Source organism: Sturnira hondurensis, unplaced genomic scaffold (assembly GCF_014824575.4).
Source record: "Sturnira hondurensis isolate 20B ecotype Veracruz unplaced genomic scaffold, ASM1482457v3 Scaffold0019186, whole genome shotgun sequence".
Classification (NCBI taxonomy): Eukaryota; Metazoa; Chordata; class Mammalia; order Chiroptera; family Phyllostomidae; genus Sturnira; species Sturnira hondurensis.
In genome coordinates this window covers 1,632,801-1,658,331 of record NW_028091817.1, presented here as the reverse complement: position 1 = coordinate 1,658,331, position 25,531 = coordinate 1,632,801, and the positions used below count along the sequence as shown (strand labels likewise).

General features: G+C 40.7%; 1 pseudogene; it reads left to right on the top strand.

Moving 5' to 3' along the window:
• The first annotated feature begins 21,168 nt into the window (after positions 1-21,168).
• On the top strand, positions 21,169-21,791 carry LOC119004213 (TLE family member 5-like; annotated as a pseudogene).
• Positions 21,792-25,531: the final 3,740 nt, after the last annotated feature.

The window sequence follows — 25,531 nt, the reverse complement described above, 5'->3', positions numbered from 1 at the left end:
GTCAAGACAATGGTGGAAGATCAAGCTAGAAAGAAATTGCACTTCTTTAAGATCCAAAATAAAACCCAGGGCCCAGAAAGAGGAGAGGGCAAACATGCTGAACTGAGAGAGGATAGATGATTTGTGGTTGGAAATAGGCCTGTCTCAAGGGCTCAGGTGGATTCCTACAGGAAAAGGCAATAGTATGAAATAGAGATTTACTAGGCTAAGAGTAAGCCAAAATGAAGAATTGAGTGAAGGAAGTCCCTGACCTTCATATGAAGTAAAAAAGTGAAGACTCCAGGAGTATAAGAAGAGTGAATTTGGAGGCACATATTATTATTGAACTTTGAAAAGAAGCCAAGGAAAATGGACACGACTGAGGTGAAAGAGGGGGGTGGGGTTTCTACCATGCCAGAACCTGCATGAGAGGCCAGGTATAAGCTAGATTTCCTGAGGAAGGCATGGTCCCATCTCAGGCAGATGCAAAGAATATCATGCCCTGTCCTTCCATGGCCTGGCTCTGGTTTCTAAACAGAAATCACATTTTCCCTGAAAGACCTCATTCTGGCTTATTCTCTGTTCCTCTAGTTTTGATATATTACCCTGATTTCTGGAATACTATAGTCACCCTTGAGTAACACAGATTTGAACTACACGGGGGTCCAGTTATATGCAATTTTTTTCAGTAACTATAGTCAGCCCTCCATATCCACAAGTTTCACATCTGTGGATTTAACCAATGCAGATAAAAAGAGTATATTTGATCCAAGGTTGGGAATCTGTAGATGCAGAGGGCCAACTGTGTGCATTGATGTACACCATTTTATGTAAGAGACTTGACTGAGCATCCATAGGTACTGGTATCCACAGGGATCTTGGAACCAATCCCTCAAGAATACGCAGGGTCAACTACAATTAAGTGTGTGGGGAGTCAAAAGCTATGCGTGGATTTTTACTGCTTGGGTGTCAGCACCCCTAACTCCTTCATGGTTCAAGGGTCAACAGTGTGTGTGTGTGTGTGTGTGTGTGTGTGTATGAGGTGGGGGGGAATCTGCCTTCCTCTCCACATGTTCATCCTCAGAACCTTCAAAGACAATATTTCTAAAGCAACAATGTATCTTGGTTATGCTATGAGGTCACTATATATGAGAGAGGTTTTCTTGACTTGTAGGTGCCACATAGTGAAGAACAGAAGATACAGGATGAAATGGGACTTATGAAAATGTATTCAAGATTTAACAACTTGGAGGAGAGAGGGAAAGGTGGAAAAGGGGAAGAAGAAGGAGGCAGAGGAGGGGCTGCTCTGAGTCCCCTGCTGGCCAACCTACCAGCTAACCCAGGGTCAGTGGGAGGGAAGAGTAGAGAAAGTTAAAGCACCTTCTACACTGCAAGCATACTTGAAAACTTAAATATTGAATCTTTTTGAGAATTATAAATACCCTGTTTTCTTAAGCAGGCCCTGCTTTTAAATTTTAACAGAAATTTAATGAAGTTTTTCCAATGAAAGTGCACCATGCAACTTTTAGCTGGAGGAGAGCATGAGGAGCTGTATCCTTCATCATCATACTTGGCAGAGGGACACACTGAATGGTGGGGTTGAGCCTTTGTCCTCAGGGTTGTTCAAGCCACTGTTTTTCTCCCAGGTGAGCCTGGCCTGGACAGAACTCCAGCAGCCAGCACAGTGCCCAACAGGACGGCAGAGCAGACTCAAAAGCACAAGAACACACGAGGAGCCAACACAGGAAACCAAGGCTGGCAAGAAAGCTTCACAGGAAGCTGTGGGCTGCCCTGGTGCCTAAGTAACCTCAGTGTCACTTAGCAATAAAATACATGATGATGGGGAACACTGCTAGGCCTCTGGGCATGCTTTGCTTTCAAAGAGAATTTGAGCCAAAGAAAATGAGTCTCAATTCATTCAGCTAGGGTGCTTAAAGCTTTGGTACAGCTAGCAATTCCCGGTGCAGAGAATAAAAAACTGAAGAAGATTAGGCCATCCTATGTGACAGGAACCCTCTCACAGACAGACCAATGGAAGCCTCCTGCTTGCAGACCGAACCTGTTCAAGTCCTTGGTTAATAGGGTCTACAAAGCCAGGCATAGCTACGGTGATCTCACACTCTGACTCCCTGTGAAACTCAAGTTCTGTCCATTAGCAGGGAGAACATATCACAAAGAGGAGGCCTGAGAGAACAGAACCAAGACCTGTAAGGAGAAGATAAGAGAAATTTTTATGACAAACCTGGTTCAATTATTAAAACTGTCCCCAAAATTGAGCTATGTGATGAGGGAGGAACATTCTGCTCCTGGAAGTGATCAAATCAGAGGGGGGAGAGGGAGGTGAAACTCCTCAGCAAGATGGGGTGAAGAGTGGTCAAGTGATGATTTATAAAGTTCCTTCATTATCATGTCCCCCCAACCTTTTCATTTCTTATCCTAAGTTCAAGGCAGCATAACACAGTGGAAGGAACTTCAGGGGCAGACAAATCTAAATTTGAATCCCAGTTCTGCCCCTTACTGACTCAGCGAGCTTGAGTGAGTTACGTAACCTCCTTGCTTCTAAATCTTACATCTGAGAAGTGGGAGAATGCCCCCTGCACTGCAGTGCATTGTGATCAATAGAGCATCTGTCGAGGGGGTGCTCCGTAAATACAATGGCAGTGATTGTCATTAGGGAAGTAAGGGAGAGATACCAGGATTCCAACTGGAAGCGAACTGGGAGATCATCTAGTCCAACTTCCTTACTTTATGCTAGAGGAAATCAAAGTCTGGGAAGTGTAAATAATCTTCCAGAAATCCAAAAATAAGTTAGTGGCCAATATTAAACACCAGTTCATTTTCTACCCATAAATACCATGACTTCTTCCCACCACTCAGTTGAACATGCTAGCTAGAAACCCCATTCCAATGAAGAACACCTTTCAAGCTCTGGATATGATATTTATCAACCACTACTTTCTATATGGCAACATCTATGGCCATGCGCAGTTCACAGCTCAATTATGTGGGATCCAGAGATGTTTATTACAGCCTCTAAGAGATCAAGAAGTAACACATTGGGAAATAGCCAGAACCCCACCATTTCCAAACCCAAAAGTGAAGGCAACAGGCCTGAAGTTGGTGTTAGTTTATCTGAAGCCTGGACATTGCTCTTGCTTCAAGCCCAGGTCTCATAGGAAATGCTCATGATACAGGCCACAGCCCTGGGACATCCCAGTTGGAGAGGCCTCCTGCATCCTAGGAAGTTTCTATAAAAGGGCAGAATTACTTACAAAATTAGATGCACTCATTTATTTTTTAACCAACTTTTTTCCTTCTTCTCTGGGGCCCAGCCATGGGCCCTCATGTCAGCCACTTAAATTATTTTTAAGATCCTCCCTTGACCTTTCAAATAACCCTCCTCAAAGAAACTTCCTCAATCAGCCTAGTATAGGTAGGCATTACAAGCGCTGTGGGAGACTGTGCTCAGCTACATACCGGCATTTCGGGGGTATCTTAAGCCTTGTCTCTATTCAGATTAATGCACTCGGGGGAGTCATTTTCACTCGTAGCCTTCAATTTCCTCAGTTGTAAGCAGAGAATAAGACTAAGTGAATAACTGTGAACTAGTGCTTTGAAGATCTCTAGGACTTTCACAGGGTGCTTCAGACACCAGCTCAGAACGAGAAGGCTCTCCTCACCCTGCAATCTCACTTCTGCTCTCGTCTTTAAAATATTTGTTTTCTGACGATGGGAGAGTTTGGGCCACGATTGAGGCATAGGTAAAAACCCTTCACTTTGAGCTGATTTCTCAAAAGAAACCTTACAGGCAAGAAGGGGCTGGAAAGAAGCATTTGAAGTCATGAAAGGCAAGGACCTACATCCAAGATTGCTCAATCCAGCAAAGCTTTCATTTAGAATGGAAAGGCAGATAAAGTGCTTCTCAGATAAGGTCAAGTTCAAGGAGTTCATCATCACCAAACCTTTATTTTATGAAACGTTAAAGAGATTTATCTAAGAAAAAGAAGATCAAAAATACAAACGCTAAAATGACAACAAATTCATAGCTATTAACAAATGAACCTTAAAAAAAGCAAAAACAAACTAAGCAAACAACTTAGATTCTGTTCCTAGAACAAGAACAGAATCAGAAAAAATGGACATCACATGGAAGGTTTCCAGTGGGGAGGGGGAAGGGAGGAATAGGGAAGAAAAGGTACAGGGAAGAAGAAGCATAATTGGTAGGCATTAAATAGACAGGGAGAGGTAAAAAATGGTACAGGAAACAGAGAACTCAAAGAACTTACATGTACAACCCATGTACATGAACTAAGGAGGAGATGATGCAGGGTTTGGGGGTGCAGGGTGGGGGAATAAAAGGGAAAAAATTGGGAAAACTGTAATAGCATAATCAATAAAATATAATTTAAAAAATATTTTTCTGTGTATCATTTTAACCAAAATCATTTTATTGTCAACACTATTACAGATGTCTCCCATTCCTCCCCCTAGGACCCCCTCCGCCAGCCCCCATGAACCCCCACCTTAAAAAAGAACTAGTGTTTCCCAAGGACTCTTCCAACCTGAAAACTTCCTGATTCTTACATCCCATATTTTACAGAGGACATGAGTACACTGGTGGCCAGTCTGACACAAGCTCAGCATAAGATGCCTTTTTATGTGTGAAGTCAAGTTTAAAAGACTTTTTTTTTTTTTGCAACATGACTTCAAGTGAATGACTAACTCTAGCTATTATTCTCATTACAAGACTGTGATGGTGCCCTCTCTGGTTAAGACAGTACAGAGTGCTTTCCATGTGGAAAGCTCTCACTTACCCAACAGTAACAATGCCATCTTTTTACGGATTTACCAGCAGAGCATCTCTTAGGGACTCCTTTTAGTGATCCCACCACCCATTAGCACCATCTTGATCTTTTCAACTTCTCTCTCTCTTTTTTTCCTTATCCATTTTTGGTGCTCCAACTTGTTCAACAATATGAACTTGAAATGTTTCATTGTCTCCATTCATAGAGCCAATGGCTGTAATTTTAGGTAGTGTGTTTTGTTGTTCTTTATAAAAAGAGCCTAAAGTTCCTCTCTAACTCTTGTGATTCATTTGTCCTTAATTTGAATATAATTTGAACAATTTCTTATTGAAAGGTCCCACCCATTACCTAAGGACCACTGACTACCCAGCCATGTGCAAAACTGTCACTGGCAAAGTGGGAGGTGATGGAGAGTCTCAGAGTGGAAGGCTAAGGAAATGATGCAATAGGAGGACTTGGGTATAACCTTGAGAATTGAAACAATGCCCTATTTATCTTTCTATCTGTGTCCCTCATGGCACTCAAAACAGGGACTTGGTACTTCATAATTGTATAACAAAGGTATGTCAAACTTTCTCCTTCATAAAACTCTGCCTGATAAGAGGTACAGATACCTCCTGAATATGAAAAGTTAGTGAAAAGTTTAGCTACATGAATTGGAAGGAAGCTCTTGATTTTTTTTTTTGTAGTGCCATCACTTACTTTTATTCCCTCACTTCTGTCACTTTTCTCCTCTTTGCAAAGTTAGACAGACCTGAGACTGTCCAAATATGAGTACACAGCAGGAATTATATCTACACATGAGGCATAAATTGGTTATTTGGGTTACAAACTTAGGATGGGTTGATTTTCAAGATTTGAATGATTTTTCTAAGAAGAACGAAAAGCACCAAAGATAAATGTATGATAAATGCATAATAATGCATTTATTATTATATAATATTTTAAAGATAATGGCTTTAAAAATAATATGTAATGTAGTATGGGTTTTGTAACATGAGGAAGTGAAATAAACAACTAACAGCACAGAGGCCAATAGAGGAAACTGAAGTAGACCACTTCAGGGTTTTCACACAAAACAGGGAACTGTGCTGCATTACTAGGTAGCAGATGAAGATAAAATTAAAATTTATACTATAAACCTTAAAGCAACCACTAAAAAAACAAAAAAAATGTTGCTAGTAAATAAAGTAGAAAAGTTATTACAAATAAACCAACATACTATAAAATGGAATATAAAATATACATAATGCAGAAGAAGAAAAGTGAGAATAATACAATTTTATTATATCATATTTACTTGTAAGAGACTGAATACTGACCCATTATGATCAGAAACAAAACAAAGATTTCCACTCTAACCATTTCTATTCACTGTTGTAGTTGAAATTTGAGCCAGTGCAAAAAGAAAAAAATGAAAGTTTATATATTGTAATAAAAGACACCAATCTACCTGTATTCATAGACAACATGGCCATCTACACAAAAACAAAGCCAATAAAATCTATGAAACGCCACAAACATCAATGCATTGCAGGATACAATGTCAATGTACAAAGGTCAATGGTGTTTCTGTAGATTAGCAATAAAATCAAAGTCAAATTAAAAATACCCTCTTTAAAACATCAGAAAATAACAAATACTTAAGTATTAAACATGAAAAAATATATGCAAGAAGTTTGTACTGAAAACTGCTTGCCAGGAGAAATTAAGAAGATTCAAACAAATGGAGAGAGATATTATTCACAGACCAGAAGACTTACTGTTATTAAAGTGTCGATTCTTTCCAAATGATGGATCTATGACAGTGATTTTTAACCCTTTTCATCTCATGGCACACAAACAAATTAGTAAAATTTTGTGGCATACCAGAAAATATATTTGTTGTTGATCTGATAAAAATAGGTATAATTTTGATTCATTCACAGCAGACAGCTATTATCATGTTGGCTGTTGTCTAAGGGAAAAGAGGTCAGTGTCCCTGACTAAATGGTTAGGAATTACATGTTTTAAAAATTCTTGTGGCACACTAGTTAAAAATTGCTGATCTATAACTTCAACATAATCCCAAACAAAATCCAAGTAGATATATTTGTAGAAATTGAAAGCAGATTATAGAATTCTGTAGCCAAAACAACTCTGAGAAGGAAGGACAAAGTTGGAGGACTAACACTGCCTGATTCCAAGATTTATCCTAAAGCTACACTTATCAATATAGCATGGTATTAGCTACAAGGAAGACAGATAGATCAATGGAACAGAATAGAGATTCCAGAGATAAACCTGTCTATAGACAGACAATTGACTTCCAACAAAGACACAAAGGCAATTCAGCGAGAAAAGAATAGTTCTTACAACAAGTGGCACTGGGGCAATTGAATATCCAAATGCAAAACAGCTTCAATCCATACCTAATGCCACATGTAAAAATTTACTGAAAGAGAATCACAGATCTAACTGTAAAATTCAAAACTCTAAAATTCCAAAAGACAACATAAAAGAATTTTCCATAAACTTGAGTTAATAATGTTACAGTTTATAGCCTTATACACATTTATTTTGTACTGTTGGAGGAGTGTACCACTTTGCATTCCCACCAGCAACATATTCACACACCTCTTTCACTCGGATAATTTACTATATATGATTTTTATACAGTTAGTATATAAAAATGTAAATGACTGGTGCCCTGGCTGGTGTAGCTCAGTGGATTGAGCACAGACCTGCGAACCAGAGGACCGTGGTTCAATTCCCAGTCAGGGCACATGCCTGGGTTGCAGCCAGTTCCCTGCAGGCCAACTCCCAGCAGGGGATGCACAAAAGGCAACCATACATTGATGTTTCTCTCCCTCTCTCCTTCCCCTCTAAAGATAAATAAATAAATAAAATCTTTTTAAAAAATGTAAATGACTGGGTTTTATCTCCAGAGGCTCCTTTTGAAACAGCCTGTGGTAAGGATAGGCATCACTAGTTATTAAAACCTCCCAGATGTCTTTGTTGTGTGACCAAACTTAAACACAAAGGACCTGAGTGAACTCCAAAATGTAGCAGGGACAGAGAGGGAAAGGAGACTCTGAGAAGGCACCAAAGAAGATACACATGGAGAGAGAGGCTGAGGAGAAGAGAACAGGGTGTCATAGAAGGCAAGGGCAGCCCTGGCTGGTGTGGCTCAAGGGACTGAGTGCCACCTGCTAACCAACTGGTCACCAGTTCAATTCCCAGTCAGGGCACATGCCTGGGTTGCTGGCCAGGTCCCCAATAGGGAGAGCTCAAGAGGCAACCAAACATTGTAGTTTCTCTCCCTCTCTTTCTCCCTCTCTTCCCCTTTCTAAAAAATAAATAAATAAAATCTTTTTTAAAAAAGAAGAAGAAGACTGCAAGGGCAAGGGTAGACAAGAGTAGTTAATAGCATCAAATGTCTGTGATATTGTGATTCATCATAAGAAATATATATCTGATCTTTGTCCTTATTCAGGACATAAAGCTCCTAAAACTCTTAGGACTTCCTAAGGGATGGGAGCAATAAGAGTGCCTTTGTTAAATTAACAAAGTGAGTTTTTGAAAGCACCTCAGGTTGGGGTAGGTGACCAGTGGAGGTGACCATGTGATCAGGGGGTTGGAATTTTCAGTCCTACCCCAACCTCAAGGGAGGAGGAGTGTTTGGAGACAGAGTTCAATCACCAGTGCCCAATGACTCAATCAATCATACCTATGTAAGGAAGCTTGTATAAAACCTCAAAAGGATGGGGTTGAGAGAGCTTCTGGGTTGCTGGGCAGTGGAGATTTGGGGAGAGTGGTGTACTGGGGGATATCGTGGAAGCTCCACGTCCCTTCCCACATACATTGCCCTATGCACCTCTTCCCTCTGGCTGATTCTGAGTTATACCCTTATATAATAAAGCAGTAATATAGTAAGTAAAATACTAATCGGAGTCCGGTGAGCCATTCTAGCAAATTAATTGAACCCAAGGAGGCAGTCAGGGGGACCTTTGATCCACAGCCCATCAATCAGGTCAGAAGCCCAGGTGGCAACCTCAATTTGCAACTGGCATCCAAGGTGGAGGCAGTTTTGCAGGACTAAAATTTTAACCTGTGGAATCTGACATTATCTTGTGTAGTAAGTGTCAAAACTTGGTTGAATTGTAGGACACCAAGCTGATATCTGAGCATTGTTTAGGGATGTGAGGAAACAAGCACACACATTGGAATTGGGAAAATCTTCATGTCACTAAGAGGTTAAGTAGATTTGGTATAAAACATTGCCCATGGTATGGAATATGGAAGTTACCGCCGACCTTATAAGAATTGTCACATTCTTATGGAGGGATGGGAAAAGAAACCAGGTTGAAGTAAATTGAAAAGTGAGTGGGAGGTAAATCAATCGAGATAATAAGTTACGAACCCCCAATGGAATCTAGGGGTGAGATAATTTTTTAACAGAACAGATTTTTGTTTTCAATGCTCATAATTTGAAAACATTGATGGGATTAAGAAGAAGAGATTGGATATTCAAGAGAAACAAGATAATCCATCGTATGAGGTTCCTGGAAAGAATGGGATGGAGTCTAAAGCACACTTAAGGAATTGGCTTCCATCAAAAAGACAAATAGCTCCTCTATGTAACAGCTCCTCCAGGCAAGACATAAGGCCAGAGAAGAACAAATGCAGTTACACTGCTGTGTTTGGAAGCAGGATTGCTAAGAGTTTCCTATCTAATAGCATCTATTCTCTATAAAACATGAAATAAGGACATCTGCTGAGAGATGGTGGGAAGGTAGGGAGCTGGGCATTTGAAGAGGCTGGACGAGGTTTGGAATAGCCACTGTCAAGTGTGCGGCTCTGATGGTTTGTCTGGCATTGCTGTGCCAGTTTAAGACTGGTGGTCATAAAATCATGATGGAACAATTTGCCCTGATGTGTACTTCTCCAGCTGCTCAAATATATACAGAAAAAATGCATATTATCATGGGTTGCTCTGGAATTGCATTTCAACCAGATGAGAAAGGACAAAATCTCAGCAAGATAGGTAGCAAAGTGAAAGAAGGAGAGGGCTGAAGGTTAGGAAGGCCAGAAGATCAAAGAGCTGGAGGTCAGAAAAAGCTCAAAACTATTTTAGTAGTTTTAATTAGGAAGCCAAAATGAAAAGGAAGGAAGTTGTGGTCAGAACAGGGGCACTTGCATTAATGATCTTGGAAATGATGCTATAATTCAGGAAGCATGACAAGTTGCAGAAGCCCCTGGAGAGAGAAGATTAAATACTAAAGAAGTCAATGTGTTCAAGGAGTGTGTTTGATACATGAAATTTTGTTTACTTTGCCCTTCTCTTTACTAATCTGGGAAGTATGCATCTTGTTTTTATCTCAACCAGTTCTTTTTTGAGGCTTAAAACCTGCATCTTGGAACATATATTTCTTTAGTTATCTTTATTAAGAATGAAATAATACCCCCTTGGGAACAATGAGATTATATTTTTCTTATCATTCTGTCTCTTAGATTGTTTTTGTATGACAATACAGTAGACCAAAACTGTTATAATTAAAACATTACCCTTTTTTAAGAGTTGATTTTCCGCAATTCCATTCTACATTATAACCGTGTATAAAACAATCACATAGACCTAATTTTCTTTGTATATGTTTCAATGGTCGCTGTCATTTTTACATTCTAGAGTTCTGATCTTGATTAATTACAACATCAGTTAAAGCAAGTCTTCAAGTAACTTTGCTTATGTTAGAAGCATGGGCTTCATATCTAATAACATCTCTTCCATTGCCCTTTCACTGAACAACTTTCCTGAACATAGAGTTTTTAGAATGCAGTCATTTTTTCCCCTCTAAGCTCTGTCAATGTCATTTTATTTCCCATACCATTAAGCATTGCAGAGGAGATTTTTTTAAAATTTATTCTTCATTGTATTTTTGTTACCATTTAGTTTCCTTATACCACCCTACCCCCAGCAATCACCACACTGTTGTTCCCTTCCATGCATCCTTGTTCCTTTTTGCTCAGTCCCTCCACCCCCTCACCTCCCCCCTACCGACTCCACTAGCTGTCATTTGTAGAAGAGAATTCTGAAAGCAGTTTAATTTCTGTTCCTAGGTGGAAAACAGGCCTCTCTGTTTAAGTATCTTTTGGATTTTTTTCCTTGATCTTCAGAAGCTCAATAGAATATGCCTATGTGTTGCTACCTTATAGTAATTTTGCTTGATACTTTGTGAGACTTTTGGATATCTGGACTTAACTTCTTTTCTTCCCAGAAAAGAAATCACCAATTTTGTACTAATTTCTAGGCGTCTAGAATAGATCCTCATCATCATGATGAATAATAATAGGTAACAATTAAAAGAATAACACTCACAACAATAACACTACTAATGGTTATATCAGTTGGGTTTCCTCTGCCCCACCCCACCTTGAAAACAGAGAGTGAGACAAGGACTTGAGGGTAAATAGTTTATTTGGAATATGACCCCAGGAAGCATATGTGAAGGAGTGGAGAAGAGAGACAGACAAACAGTGGGAAAACCAAGTGTACAGCGTGTGGAATGGAGCTGGTTGCCCCGTGAGCAGCTCATATCAGTCCTGCTAGAGACCATCTGAGTAACCAGCTACAAGTTACCCCCAGCTGACAGACAAGAGTCTGGGCTTTAACATCCAACTCCAGTACTCCCTCCATTTACTAGCTGCACCTGGGCACAAGGTGAAAACTCTTGCTGCTTTGGAAAAAAAGATACAGCAGACCTTGAGGTGGGAAGTGTGAGGAGGGAGAATGTGAACATAGCCAGGAACTGTCTGTCAGGGCCACAGCTACAGTGAAGAGTAGGACAAAGGATTTCGCTTCCTTCCACTCGCTGGAGAAAAACCGGGCTGATCTGTGGAGGAGCGCAGTGGATACTCAACAGGGACCCAGCATATAGGAAAGCAGGACTCCAGAGAGTGTAGCAGACACTGAATGATCAGAGGTTGAGGAGAGGGGATGACCACAGATCAACAAGGTATGAGGGAACAGCGAAGTGGCTGCAGGCCCTCTGCAGAGCTGCACCAGGGGCCGCCTTAGCCTCTGAGAACCGAGGGTGGGCAACAACAACGCTGGGAGAGAACTAGTCACCAGCACCCTCCCTATCCAGCAGGGCACAGATTGGAAGACACCAGGAGAGATCGGTTTGCCTGTAGTGGCAGAGAGAGGAGTGGGCATTGGGAAGCAAACCAGAGAGCTCTGATAAACCCATGGAGTCAGGCTGTGGTTGCCGGCTTGGGGAACTGAGAGTCGCCGGTGCATTCCAGTAGCACGAGACTTGAGCCGGTGCTCCCACAGTCTCTGGGAGCTGCGGGCTACTGGCAGGGCACCTGGAAGAGCACCAGCCGCCAGCTCCCTTCCTACCCAGCCAGCACAGACTGAGAAGCACTGGGAGTCAGGCTGTGGCTGCTGGAAGAATTGTCAGGCTGTGGCTTGGAAGAACTGTGAGATGCCCTGTGTGTTCAGCCACAGCACTGGGAAAGGTCCAAGCCCAAGCCTGCGAGACCAGGACAGCCTGGCTGGGAGCCCGCACCCTCACGCCAGGCCAGGGCTGGGAAGCCTGGGGGAAAACCTGCTCTCAGTGGGGTGTGGGAGAGTGACACCAGTCTGGATCTTGGGAGGGCACTGGCGAAACGAGCTGAGTTCACCGAGAGGAGAGAAAGGCCACACTGATAGCCCCTCAGGCTGCTACAGCTAGTGAGACCAAAAGAAAAGGTTTGACCAGCTGGAAACCAACAAGAGGAGTAGGTGGAAGTGGAGAGCACCAAGATACATGCAGGAGACTGCACCACTGAATTTCACAGGCATCCTACCACAGAAGTTCACACCATTAAACCAGGAAAGAACACATCGCTTTAAGACGCTGAGGCCAACAAGAAGAGCAACACAAACAATGGGAAGACAAAGAAACAATCCCCAAATGAAAGGAAAGGAGTAAGTCTCAGAAAGAATGTTAGATGAAATAGAGGCAAGTCAACTATCAGATATTGAATTCAAAGCACTGGTTATCAGGAAATTCAAAGAGCTTACAATGAGCTAACAGAAACTACAGGGGAGCTACAATGAAGTCTCTGCAAACTATACCAGCATGAAAAAGGAAATAGAAACCATCAGCAAAGTCCAAGAGGAAATGAACAATACAATTTTGGAACTGAAGAACACAGTAGAAGGTATGAAGATGTGGATCAATGAGATGGAAGAGCGCATAAGTGAGATCGAAGACAGGGTAGGAAGAATCTCCCAGATGGACCAAATAATGGAAAGGAGAATCAGAAAAAATAAGGAGAATTTAAGAGAAATGCAAGACAATATGAAACTTAATAATAACCAAATAATAGGAATACCAGAAGGAGAAGAAGAAGAACAAGGGATAGAAAACCTAATTGAAAGAGTAATAACAAAAAATTTTCCTAAGTTGAGGAGAAATAAAGTCACATGAATCCAGGAATTGCAGAGTCCCAAGCAGGTAGAACCCAAAGAGGCTTACTGAAGACACATCATTATTAAAATGGCAACACTCCAAGACAAAGAGAGAATCCTAAAGGCAGCAAGGGAGAAAAAGGAAGTAACATACAAGGGGGTCCCAATAAGGTTGGCTACTGACTTCTCAATGGAAACATTCCAAGCAAGAAGAGAATGGCAAGAAATATTCCAAGCAATGAGAATCAGAGGCCTACAACCAAGGCTACTTTACCCAGCAAGGCTCTCAATGAAGATAGAAGGCCAAAAAAAGAGCTTCCAAGACAAAAGAAGTCTAAAAGAATACACCTCCACCAAACCAGCTCTAGAGGAACTACTAAAAGGACTGCTTTAAGGAAAGAAAGGAAAACAGAGAGATGGAGAGGAACACAGATACAAAAATGGCAATGAATAAGTACCTATCAATAATAACCTTAAACGTAAATAAATTAAATGCACCAATTAAAAGACATAGAATAGCTGAATGGATAAGAAAGCATGACCCACACATATGCTGCCTACAGGAGACCCACTTCAGGTCAAAAGACCACCACAGACTCAAAGTGAAGGATGGAAACAAATTTTCCAAGCAAATGGACAAGAAAAAAAAGCTGGGGTAGCAATTCTCATATCAGACAAAATAGACTTCAAAAACAGGGCCATGAAAAGAGACCCAGAAGGTCACTTTATAATACTCAAGGGAAGAATCCACCAAGAAGACATCAACATCGTAAATATATATGCACCCAACATAGGAGCACCCAAATATATAAAGAAAATCCTAGAGGACCTCAAGGAAGATATTGACAGCAACATAATTATAGTAGGGAATTTTAACACCCCACTATCTAAAATGGACAAATCTTCCGAACAAAATATCAACAAGGATATTGCAGCATTAAATGACACCCTACATGAAATGGACCTAATTGATATATATAGAGCCCTCCATCCCAAAGAAGCTAAATACACATTCTTTTCAAATATACATGGAACATTTTCAAAGATAGACCACATGATACGACACAAAACGAGTCTCAGCAAATTCAGGAAAATAGAAATCATACCAAGCATTTTCTCTGATCACAAGGGACTGAAATTGGAAACCAACCCCACAGGAAAATACCCAAAACACCCAAAATCATGCAGACTAAATGGTATGCTATTAAACAATGAATGGGTCAAGATTGAAATCAGGGAAGAAATCAAAAAGTTCCTGGAAACAAATGAGAATGAACTCAGAACAGCCCAAAACTTATGGGACACAGTGAAGGCAGTCCTGAGAGGGAAGTTTATAGCAATACAGCCTTACCTAAGGAAGATAGAAACATTTCAAACAAACAACCTAACCCGACGCCCGCAAGAACGCGAGGAATAACAACAAAGACAGCCCAGAGAAAGTAGAAGGAAAGAAATAACCAAGAACAGAGCATAATTAAATGACATAGAGACTACAAGCACAATTCTAAGGATCAATGAATCCAGGAGTTGTTTTTTTGAAAAGTTAAACAAAATAGACAAACCTTTAAGTAGGCTCATCAAGAAAAGAAGAGAGAGGACTCAAACGCAATCAGAAATGAAAGAGGAGAGATTACAACTGATACCACAGAAATAGAAAGGATTGTAAAAATTACTATGGAGAACTGTATGCCAAGAAATTTGAAAACCTAGGTGAAATGGGCAAATTTCTAGAAAAATATAATCTTCCAAAACTCAATGAAAAAGAAGTAGAAAGCCTAAACAGGCCAATAAGAGTAGATGAAATTGAAGAAGTAATCAAAAAACTCCCATCACACAAAAGCCCTGGACCAGATGGTTTCACAGGAGAATTCTACAAAGCTTTTAAGGAAGAGCTAACCCCTATTCTTCACAGACTATTCCAAAAAATCCAAAAGGAGGGAAAACTCTCAAAGTCTTTTTATGAAGCCCGCATCATCCTAATTCCAAAGCGAGATAGAGATACAACAAAGAAAGAAAACTTCAGGCCAATATCGCTGATGAACATAGATGCTAAAATGCTCAATAAAATATTGGCAAATTGCATCCAACAATACATCAAAAAGATCATACACCATGACCAAGTGGGATTCATCCCAGGGATGCAAGGATGGTTCAATATCTGCAAATCAGTAAATGTAATGCATCACATAAACAAGAGCAAAGACAAAAACCACATGATCATATCAATAGATGCGGAAAAAGCTTTTTATGAGGTACAACACCCATTTATGATAAAGGTACTCAGCAAAGTGGGAATAGAGGGAGCGTTCCTCAGTATAATAAAGGCCATATATGAAAGACCTACAGCAAACATCATACTCAATGGGCAAAAACTAAAAGCTTTTTCACTAAGATCAGGTACAAGACAAGGTTGCCCACTTTCACCATTTCTATTTAATATAGTATTGGAAGTTCTAGCCACAGCAATCAGACAAAAAAGGAAATAAAAGGTATCCAAATCAGAAAGGAGGAAACAAAACTGGCATTGTTTGCAGATGGCATGATACTGTACATGGAAAATCCTATAGCCTCTACCAAAAAACTGCTCAAACTAATAAATGAATTTGGCAAAACAGCGGGTTACAGAGTCAATATCCAGAAATCAAAGGCATTTTTGTATACCAACAATGAAGAAGCAGAAGCAGAAATCAAGAAAAAAATCCCATTCGATATAGCAAAAAGTAAAATAAAATATCTGGGAATAAACCTAACCAAGGTAAAGGACCTGTATGCAGAAAACTATACAACACTGAAGAAAGAAATCAAGGAAGACACAAATAAATGGAAACATATACCATGTTCATGGATTGGAAGAATTAACATTATCAAAATGTCCATACTACCCAAAGCAATTTACAGATTCAATGCAATACCTATTAAAGTACCAATGGCATATTTCACACACATAGAACAAACACTTCAAAAATTTATATGGAACCATAAAAGACCCTGAAAAGCAGCTGCAATTTTGAGAAAGAACGAAGTAGGAGGGATCACAATACCTGATATCAAACTGTATTACAAGGCCACTGTAATCAAAACAGCCTGGTACTGGCACAAAAACAGGCACATAGACCAATGGAACAGAACAGAGAGCCCAGAAATAACCCCAAATCTCTACAGTCAATTAATATTTGACAAAGGGGACAATAACATAAAATGACATAAAGATAGCCTTTTCAACAATTGGTGTTGAGAAAACTGAACAGCTACATGCAAAAAAAAAAATGAAACTCGAACACCAACTTACACCATACACGAAAATAAAATCAAGGTGGATAAAAGACTTAAATATAAGCCATGAAACTATTAAAGCCCTAGAGGAGAACAGTGGCAGGAAAATCTCAGATATTCCACGCAGCAAGACTTTTATTGATACATCCCCTAGAGCCAGGGACATAAAGGAAAGAATAAACAAATGGGATCTCATCAAAATTAAAAGCTTCTGCATAGCTAAGGAAAACAGTATCAAGATAAAAAGAGAAGCAACAGCTTGGGAAAACATATTTGCCAATGATACCTCAGACAAGGTTTAATCTCCAAAATATACAAAGAACTCACACAACTTCACTCTAAGAAGACAACTAACCCAATTAAAAAATGGGGAAAGGACTTGAGCAGACACTTCTCCAAGAGGACATGCAGAGGATCCAGAGACACATGAAGAGATGGTCAATATCGCTTGCTATCAGAGAGATGCAAATTAAAACCACAATGACATACCACTTTACACCGGTGAGAATGGCTATCATAAACAAAGCAATAAACAACAAATGTTGGAGAGGGTGTGGGGAAAAGGGGAATCTGGTCCACTGTTGGTGGGATTGCAGACAGGTACAATTATTATGGAAAACAGTATGGAATTTTTCTCAGAAAACTAAAATTGGACTTGCATTTTGACCCAGCAATTCCACTGCTAGGATTGTATCCTAAGAACCCTAAAACACCAATCCCAAAGAACATATGCACCCCGATGTTCATAGCAGCACAATTTACAATAGCCAAGAGTTGGAAGCAACCTGGGTGCCCGTCAGTAAATGACTGGATCAGAAAGCTATGGTACACAATGGAATTCTATGTTGCAGAAAGGAAGAAGGAACTACTACCCTTTGCAATATCATGGATGGAACTGGAAAGCATTATGCTGAGCGAAATAAGTCAGGTGTTGAAGGACAAATACCATATGATATCACCGTTAACCGGAATCTAAACAACAAAACAAACAAGCAAGCAAAATATGACCAATGACACTCAAATACGGAACAGGCTGACAGTGTCTACAGGGGAGAGGGGAGAGAATCATAGGGGAAAAGGGGATGGACTCACATGAACAAGTATAAAGGACACATGGACAATAACTAAGGGTGGGGGGCGGAAATTTGAGGGAGGTTGGGAGCACTGGGTGGGGGGCAGGCAGGGCTGGGAATATAAGACAGAAAACTGTACTTGAACAAAATTAAATTAAAAAAATGAATAGTAAACAAAAAATAGCCTCAAGACAAGTAAGAAAATCATTATAGTTGATAATTGCACTTTTTTAAAACTGAAAACATATTATACACTTTATTTTCCAGATTTAGCTCTAAATGATTCTTTCAGCTTTTAAAAGTTTAATCTATCCTCAAAGATTAAACTCTGATATTGATGAGGTTATTCTGAAGAATGAACCTGAAGTTCACAAGAAACCCTAAGCTTCAGTAATTTTCTGGGCAGAGGAAAGTTGTTTTTTGTTTTTTATACATGAGCAGTAATTGGAAGACAGCTCTGTCTGATATTGTGTTCTATGTTGTATTCTTTTGTAAGTTTCAGCAAATCTTAATTTCAGAATAAATTAGCTGTAGATATCATTTTGTACCCCATAAGTGTTTACACTTCAGTACAATTAAAGTCCCCTCACAAGTCAGGTCATATGTGAAGAACAGACCCTGGACCATATTTAGCAGGTGGCAGGAAATTAACTTCTTGCCAGAAAGTGTTCAGAGGTAAGAAAGGGGGCGGTGGGAGGAATGTTATTGTATTATTTAAAAGACCAATCTGGAAGAACCAGTGTAGGGCAATTTTTTTAGTTTAGACTTAGCACTGTATTCATCCTTTTGGAAGATTTAGGTCCATAAAGCAGTGGCCATGTAGTGACCAGTAGGAAGGGAAGAGACATGACACAGGCAGGCCTGCACCCAGGTATGGCTTTTGAGAGTTCAGAGGGCTGACTAAGCTGCAAAGGACCCCCGAGGAGCAAGGGGTCTGTGTACCACACCCGCTCCCCAGCCCAGAACATTGCTGGCAAGAGGAGCCCACATAATATCCTCGTGTGAAAACTCAGCGGAGATTTCATCTATCCTGGTGAAATAGGAGGCTGCTGCAAACTCAGGCATTCTGTTAAGGGTCCCCCACAAAAACTCCTGTCAGCAGGCACTTTCCTGGGGCTCTGGCAGAGAGACAGTGGCTTGGCAGGCCCCAGAGACATACAGGGAGAAACTGAGTTGTTAGCTTCAACATAAGGGCCAGAGGGACATTTGCCATCATCCCTGTGTAGAGCCCTCCCCTGCACACCCTACAAGCACCATCTCTTGTGTTGAGCCCTTCCCCTGCATGATGACATTTGACCTTGCATTAGCCTGGTGAACCCCACTAGTCCCACCCTGATGACACCCTGAGACACAGCCCCACCACAAGCATCTGCAGGACCCAACCGACTGACAGCTGGCCTCAATGTAACCTGGGACTTTTGCTGAGTGGCCTCAGGCCCAGTGTGCTGATGCCAAATCCGAATCAATATTAGCCAGGTGAGTGGCATTCGCCCCACTCTACTGATTTCCTGTCACCCTGCCTCACCCAACTTACATGCAGGCTGGGACTTGTTTAGTGACTAGGCCTTGTAGGCAGCCAGCAAGTTGAGGAAGATCTCATGGTGTATTGGGTCTTTTGTCAACCTGCCCCAGGCCCAGTACTAGTGGCAACCAACCTTCGTTTATAGCAGGACCCACCCACACACATTTAGGCCCAGTTCAGGCAGCTACCCTCCTCAGACCACTGCGTAGCTCCTAACAGGCAGCCCCAGGCCCTCCATAGACAGCATCTGGTATTGGGTTGTACCAGAGTCCCTCCAAGGAGGCCCCAAACCAACACACCAAATGGCCAACCACAAACCACAACAGAACACCATCAAAACACTTTCACAAGAGTCACACCCACTGAGAAGTCTCATCAGGCATCAACCCACTAAGGCAGAGCCCACTCCCTGGGGTCCATACCTGCACAGCAGCTTGTATGCAGTGTTTAAGGCTAATCTTCACAACCAGCCCACCTGCAAGTCAAACCCAGCCACTGACATGCCAACAGCAGTCAAGACTCAAATACAACAAGAAGGAACACACAACCCATACAAGAGACACACCTGGAGAAACCAAATTAAGTGATCAGGGATACTGCACCACTGGGCCCCATAAGACACCTACTATGTGAGGCCACCTTTACAAGACTAGGAGACGTAGCAGATGTACTTACTATATAGAAATAAACACAGAGAGAGAGCCAAAATGAAGAGACAAACATGCCCCAAATGAAAGAACAGGAGAAATCTCCAGGAGAAAAACTAAATAAGATGGAAGCAAACAAATCTCCAGATACAAAGTTCAAAACACTAGTTATAAGGATGCTCAATAAACTTAGAATAGATGAACTCAGGGAAGATATCACCAAAGGTACCATAATCATAAAAAAGGAACAGAAATCATAAAAAAAGAAAAAGTGAGAAGTGAAGAATACAGTAACTGAAACAAAGAACACACTAGAAGGAACCAATATCACGTTAGATGAAGCAGAGGATTGACTCAGTGATTTGGAAGATAAGATAATAGACAACATCTGATCAGAACAGCAAAAAGGAAAAGGAATTGCTTTAAAATGAGGATAGTCTATGAAGCCTCTGGGACAATTTGAAGCATTCCAATATTTTTATCTTTGGGGGCTGGAAGGAAGAGAGAGAGAACAAGGAGTTGTAAACCTATTGGAAAAAATGACGGAAAACTTCCCTAACCTGATAGACATTCAAGTCCAGGAAACACAGAGACTTAAACAAGATGAACTCAAAGAGGCCCACACCAAGACACATCATAATTAAAATGCCAAAGGTTAAAGACAAAGAGATTCTTAAAAGCAGAGTAAAAAAATAGTATTTAGTTACCTACAAGGGAGCTCCTATAAAACTGTCAGCTAATTTCTCAATAAAAACTTCACAGGCCAGAAGGGCTGAGCAATAAGTATTCAAAGTGATGAAAAGCAAGGACCTATAAATAAAATTACTCTACCCAGCAAAGCTATTATTTAGAATTGAAGGACAGATAAAGAGCTTCTCAGACAAGAAAAAGCTAAAGGAGTTCATCACTACCAAACTAGCATTACAAGACAAGTGTTGTTTAAGAAAAAATAAAAATATGAATAATAAAGTGACAATAACTATATATCAATGAATAATTACCTTAAATGCAAATGGATTAAAAGCTCCAATCAAAAGACACAGGGAAACTACCTGGATAAGAACACAAGACTCATACCTATGCTGCCTATAAGAGACTCACTTCAGATCAAAAGACACACATAGACGGAAAATAAAGGGACAGAATAAGCTATTTCATGCAAATGCAAATGAAAAAAAGCTGGTATAGCAATGCTTTTATTAGACAAAATAGACTGTAAAACAAAGGCTATAGAAACAATAGGAGCAGTGGCAAGTTATGAGGGGATGTGGGTCACAGGAGGTAGGTGGCAGGAGAAGCAGGGAAGAGTGCTGGGGACCCAGGAAGGCAGGTCCAGGTGGTGCACAGGGAGGTGTTGCAGGAAGCAGGCAAGGCAGGGTGGGGAGGTGGTGGCAGTGGTCTGGGAGCTGCCCAAGTGCTCTGGGACAAAGGCATGGCCACCACGTACCTCCAGCTGCAAAAGCTAAGGTGCACATCTGGCTGTACCCTGTGTCCCATGCAGCCACTGACAGGACATTTCTACAAAGCTGACATTTGGGCTTGTTGGCCACTACCCCAGCAACTCGATTTCACCATCTCAGACTCCTGCAGTGGCTCCAAAGACAAGTGTTGGCTCTTGCAGGTTCTATATCACCACCTGAAGCCTGACAATGACCAGCTGGCCAGTGAGAAGTTCAGATGTAGCATCATTTTATTAAGTACCACAAGATGTACTAGGTTTGAACACTGAGATGCACAAGCAGGCCAAAATCGTCCAGAGGCCAAATAGGATCTGTGCCCAGGTCCTCCTCTATCTTCCCCAACAGCAGTAGCAGACCATTGAGAGAGCTAGGCAGGTCACTGCTCCAGAGCTGAGCTCCTTCATTTGACAGCAGTCCCAAGCCCACCAGATGTCCCAGTTGTAGCTCTGGCCCTTCCCCTGACACCACCACCTGTGGGGCTGCAGCTACTTCCCTGTCCACTGTCAGCATGGACACCAGCCTCCTCTTGCTGTCTGCATTGGACTCCCAGCCCCACCTCTCCAAGGAAGACAAGAATGGCACCACAGGAGGATGACACTCAACAGGAGGAAGACAGCAAGAAGTTGTATTATGAGTGGCTGGGATGGGAAAGTGGAGGGACAAAGGGGACACAGACAGACATCCAAAGAAAGAAATGTTCATCACAAAACAGCGCAGCTAAACTCTGGGATTATTTGTGGTAGCACCTTCTGTGTGCCACCCCCCAGCTTTGTTCTAGCTCCTAGTCTTCCTCTTCTTTCCCTATTTGGCCTGAATGGGTGGATTCCCGTTTGGGCCACAAATACCAGCCTAGGCCAGGAGGCACAACAGGAGGCAAGGTAAGAAGGGAGAAAAACCTTAAAAATTCCAACACCACTGCACTTCGCCATTTCCCACACATGTGACTAACAGCCCACCCCCAAGGTACACCCCATCCTCCCACCTTGGCGCTGAATGCAAACACAATGCTAGCTGCCTCTTCCTACCCTGGGAATCCTCAACTCCTTCTCCACTCCCTGCCCATTTACCTCCTCAGCTAGTCCCAGACATCCTTACTCTCTCCTGGTCTTCTGAGAATCAGAGAACTCAGCTTAAAAGAAGGATGGGGGAGGAAGAGCCAGTACTACCTCTCTTTCTCCTGAATAAAGATGAGAGCACTCGAAAGTAAATTAAATAAACAAATAAAACAAAGACTTTTAAAAAGAATCAAAGAAGGGCATGACATGATAAAGGGATCAATCCAACGAAAGGATATAATCATTGTAAACATGTATGCACCCCTCATAGGAGCACCTAAATATATAAAGCAGGTCTTGATGTACATAAGGGAGAGATCAACAGCAATACAGTCATAGTAGGGAATTCTAACACCCCACTGACATCACTGGATAGATCTTCCAGACAGAAGTTCAAGAAGGAAACAGCACCCTTCAATGACACATTTGACCAGATGGTTTTAATTGATATTTTTTGAGCATTTCACCCCAGAGCAGTAGAATATACATTTCAAGTGCACATGGAACATTTTCTAGAATAGACCACATGTTAGGCCACAAATGAGTCTCAATAGTTATAAGAAAATTGAAATTATATCAAGCATCTTCTCCAATCACAATGGTATAAAAGTAGAAATCAATTACAAAAAAAAATGAAAAACACACAAAGACATGGAGGCTAAACAACATGTCACTAAATAATAAATGGGTTAACAATGAGATCAAGAAAAAGCCAAGTTACCTTGAGACAAATTGAAATAAAAACACAATCACCCAAAATGTATGGGCACAGAGAAAGAGCTGTATAAGAGGGAGATTTGTAACAATATGTGCTAACCTTAAGAAACAAGACAACCTGGCTCAGTGGATTGAGCACAGGACTGTGAACCAAAAGATCGTGGTTCAATGCCTCAGTTGCAGGCCAGTTCCCGCAGGGGCCAGTTCCCAGCAGGGGCCAGTTCCCAGCAGGGGATGCACGAGAAGCAACCATACATTCATATTTCTCTCCCTTTCTCCTTCCCTTTCCTTCTAAAGATAAATAAATAACATAAAAAAAAAGACAAATCGCAATAAACAAACTAAGTTTACACCTAAAAAAATAAAGAGAAAAAAAAACAAGGAATAAAGGTCAAAGTGAGTAGAAATAGTAGACATCAGAAAAGAAATACATGAAATAGAGTCTAAAAATGCAATAAAGATCAATGAAATCAAGAGCTGTTTTTGTTAGTATAAACAAAATTGACAAACCTACTGTTAGGGTAGGCGGGGATAGGAGGAAGCTCCTGCTGGACTTTGCCAAGACAGACATCCTCACAGTAACCTGAGTCCAAGGAAGAGACCACCAATGCTATATTGCTGCTTTGTTCAGAGGGCACCAATCCCCAGCTCCCACAGGGAGCCAACAAAAATAAAACCCCACTACATTCCCTGCTTGGGCGCGACTTCTCTGGCTTCATCCTGCAGACCGGGGAACCTAGCCTGGGTGCACAAACCTCAATAAAGCTCTTTATTGCCTACTTTATGGCTGATTGGCATTTCTTTCTCAGCAGAGCCTAAGAAAACCTTTCACCTTTAACAAGATTCATCAAGAAAGAGAGGATCCAAATAAATAAAATCAGAAATGAAAGAGAAGTGACAACTGACACCAAAGAAATACAAAACATTGTAAGAAAATACTGTGAACAACTATACGCTAACAAATTGGACAATCTGGGAGAAATGGATAAATTCCTAGAAACATGTAATCTTCCAAAACTGAATAAAGAAGAAACAGAAAATCTGAGCTGAACAACTGCAACCAACACAATAGAAGCACTAATAAAAAAACTCCCAGCAAACAAAAGTCCTGTTCCACATGGTTTTACAAGTGAATTTTACCTAACATTCTAAAAAGAATTAATACCTATTTTTCTCAAATTAACCCCCAAAATTCAAGACAAGGGAAGGCTCCCCAGCTCATTTTACAAGGCCACTATCACCCTGATTTGAAAACCAGACATAGACATTACAAAAAAATTATAAGTTAATATTTCTGATAAGCATAGATGCAATAATCCTCAACAAAATATTAGCAAACTGACTTCAACAATGCATGTAAAAGATTATACATTGTGGTCAGTTGGGATTCATTCATGAGACACAAGGTTGGTTCAATATGCACAAATTAATTAATGTGATATACCACATAAACAAAATAAAGGGTAAAATCATATGATCATATTAATCCATGTAGAAAAGAATGACAAAATCCAGCACCCATTTTTTATAAAAACTCTCAGCAAGGTGGGAATAGAAGGAATATACTTCAGTGTAATAAAGGCCACATTTGACAAATCCACAACCAACATCATATGCAATAAGAAAAAACTAAAAAAAGTTTTCCTTAAGATCAGAAACAAGACCGGGATGTCCACTTACACCACTCTTATTCAACCTTGCCATAGCAGTCAGAAAAGAAGAAGAAATAAAAGACATCCAAATTGGAAAGAAGTAAAACTGTAAGAAACGTATGCACTATAAAAAAAATTAAGGAAACAATTCATTTATAATTATATCAAAAATATACTAGTACCTAGGAGTAAATTTAACCAAGGAAAGAAATATATGTACTCAGCTAATTATAAGACATTGAAGAAAAAAATTGAAGAAGATGCAAATAAATGGAAGCATATACCATGCTCATGGATAGAAGAATTAACATCATTCAAATGAACATACTGCCCAAAGCAATCTAAAGATTCAACGCAATTCCTACCAAAATACTAATGGAACTTTTTTTCACAGAACTAGAAAAAAGAATTCCAATTTTTTCTGGAATCACAACAGACCTGGAATACCCACAGCAATTTTAAGAAAGAAGAATAAAGCTGTGGGTATCATGCTACCTGATACAAATTATACCACAAGACTATGGCAATCAAAACAACATGACACTGGCATAAAAACAGACACATAGATCAATAGAACAGAAGAGAAAGCCAGAATAAATCTATGCCTGTATAGTCAATTAATGTACAACAAAGGAGGCAAGAAGATACAATGGGGTAAAAACAATCTATTTAACTAATCTTTTTTAAAAAAATATTTTATTTATTTATCTTTAGAGGGGAAAGGAAGGAGAGAGGAAGGAAACATCAATGTATGGTTGCTTCTCGTGCATCCCCTGCAGGGAACTGGCCCCTGTCGAAAACTGGCCTGCAACCCAAGCATGTGCCCTGACTGGGAATCGAACCGCAATCGTCTGGTTTGCAGGCCCGCACTCAATCCACTGAGCTACACCAGCCAGGGCCTATTTAACTAA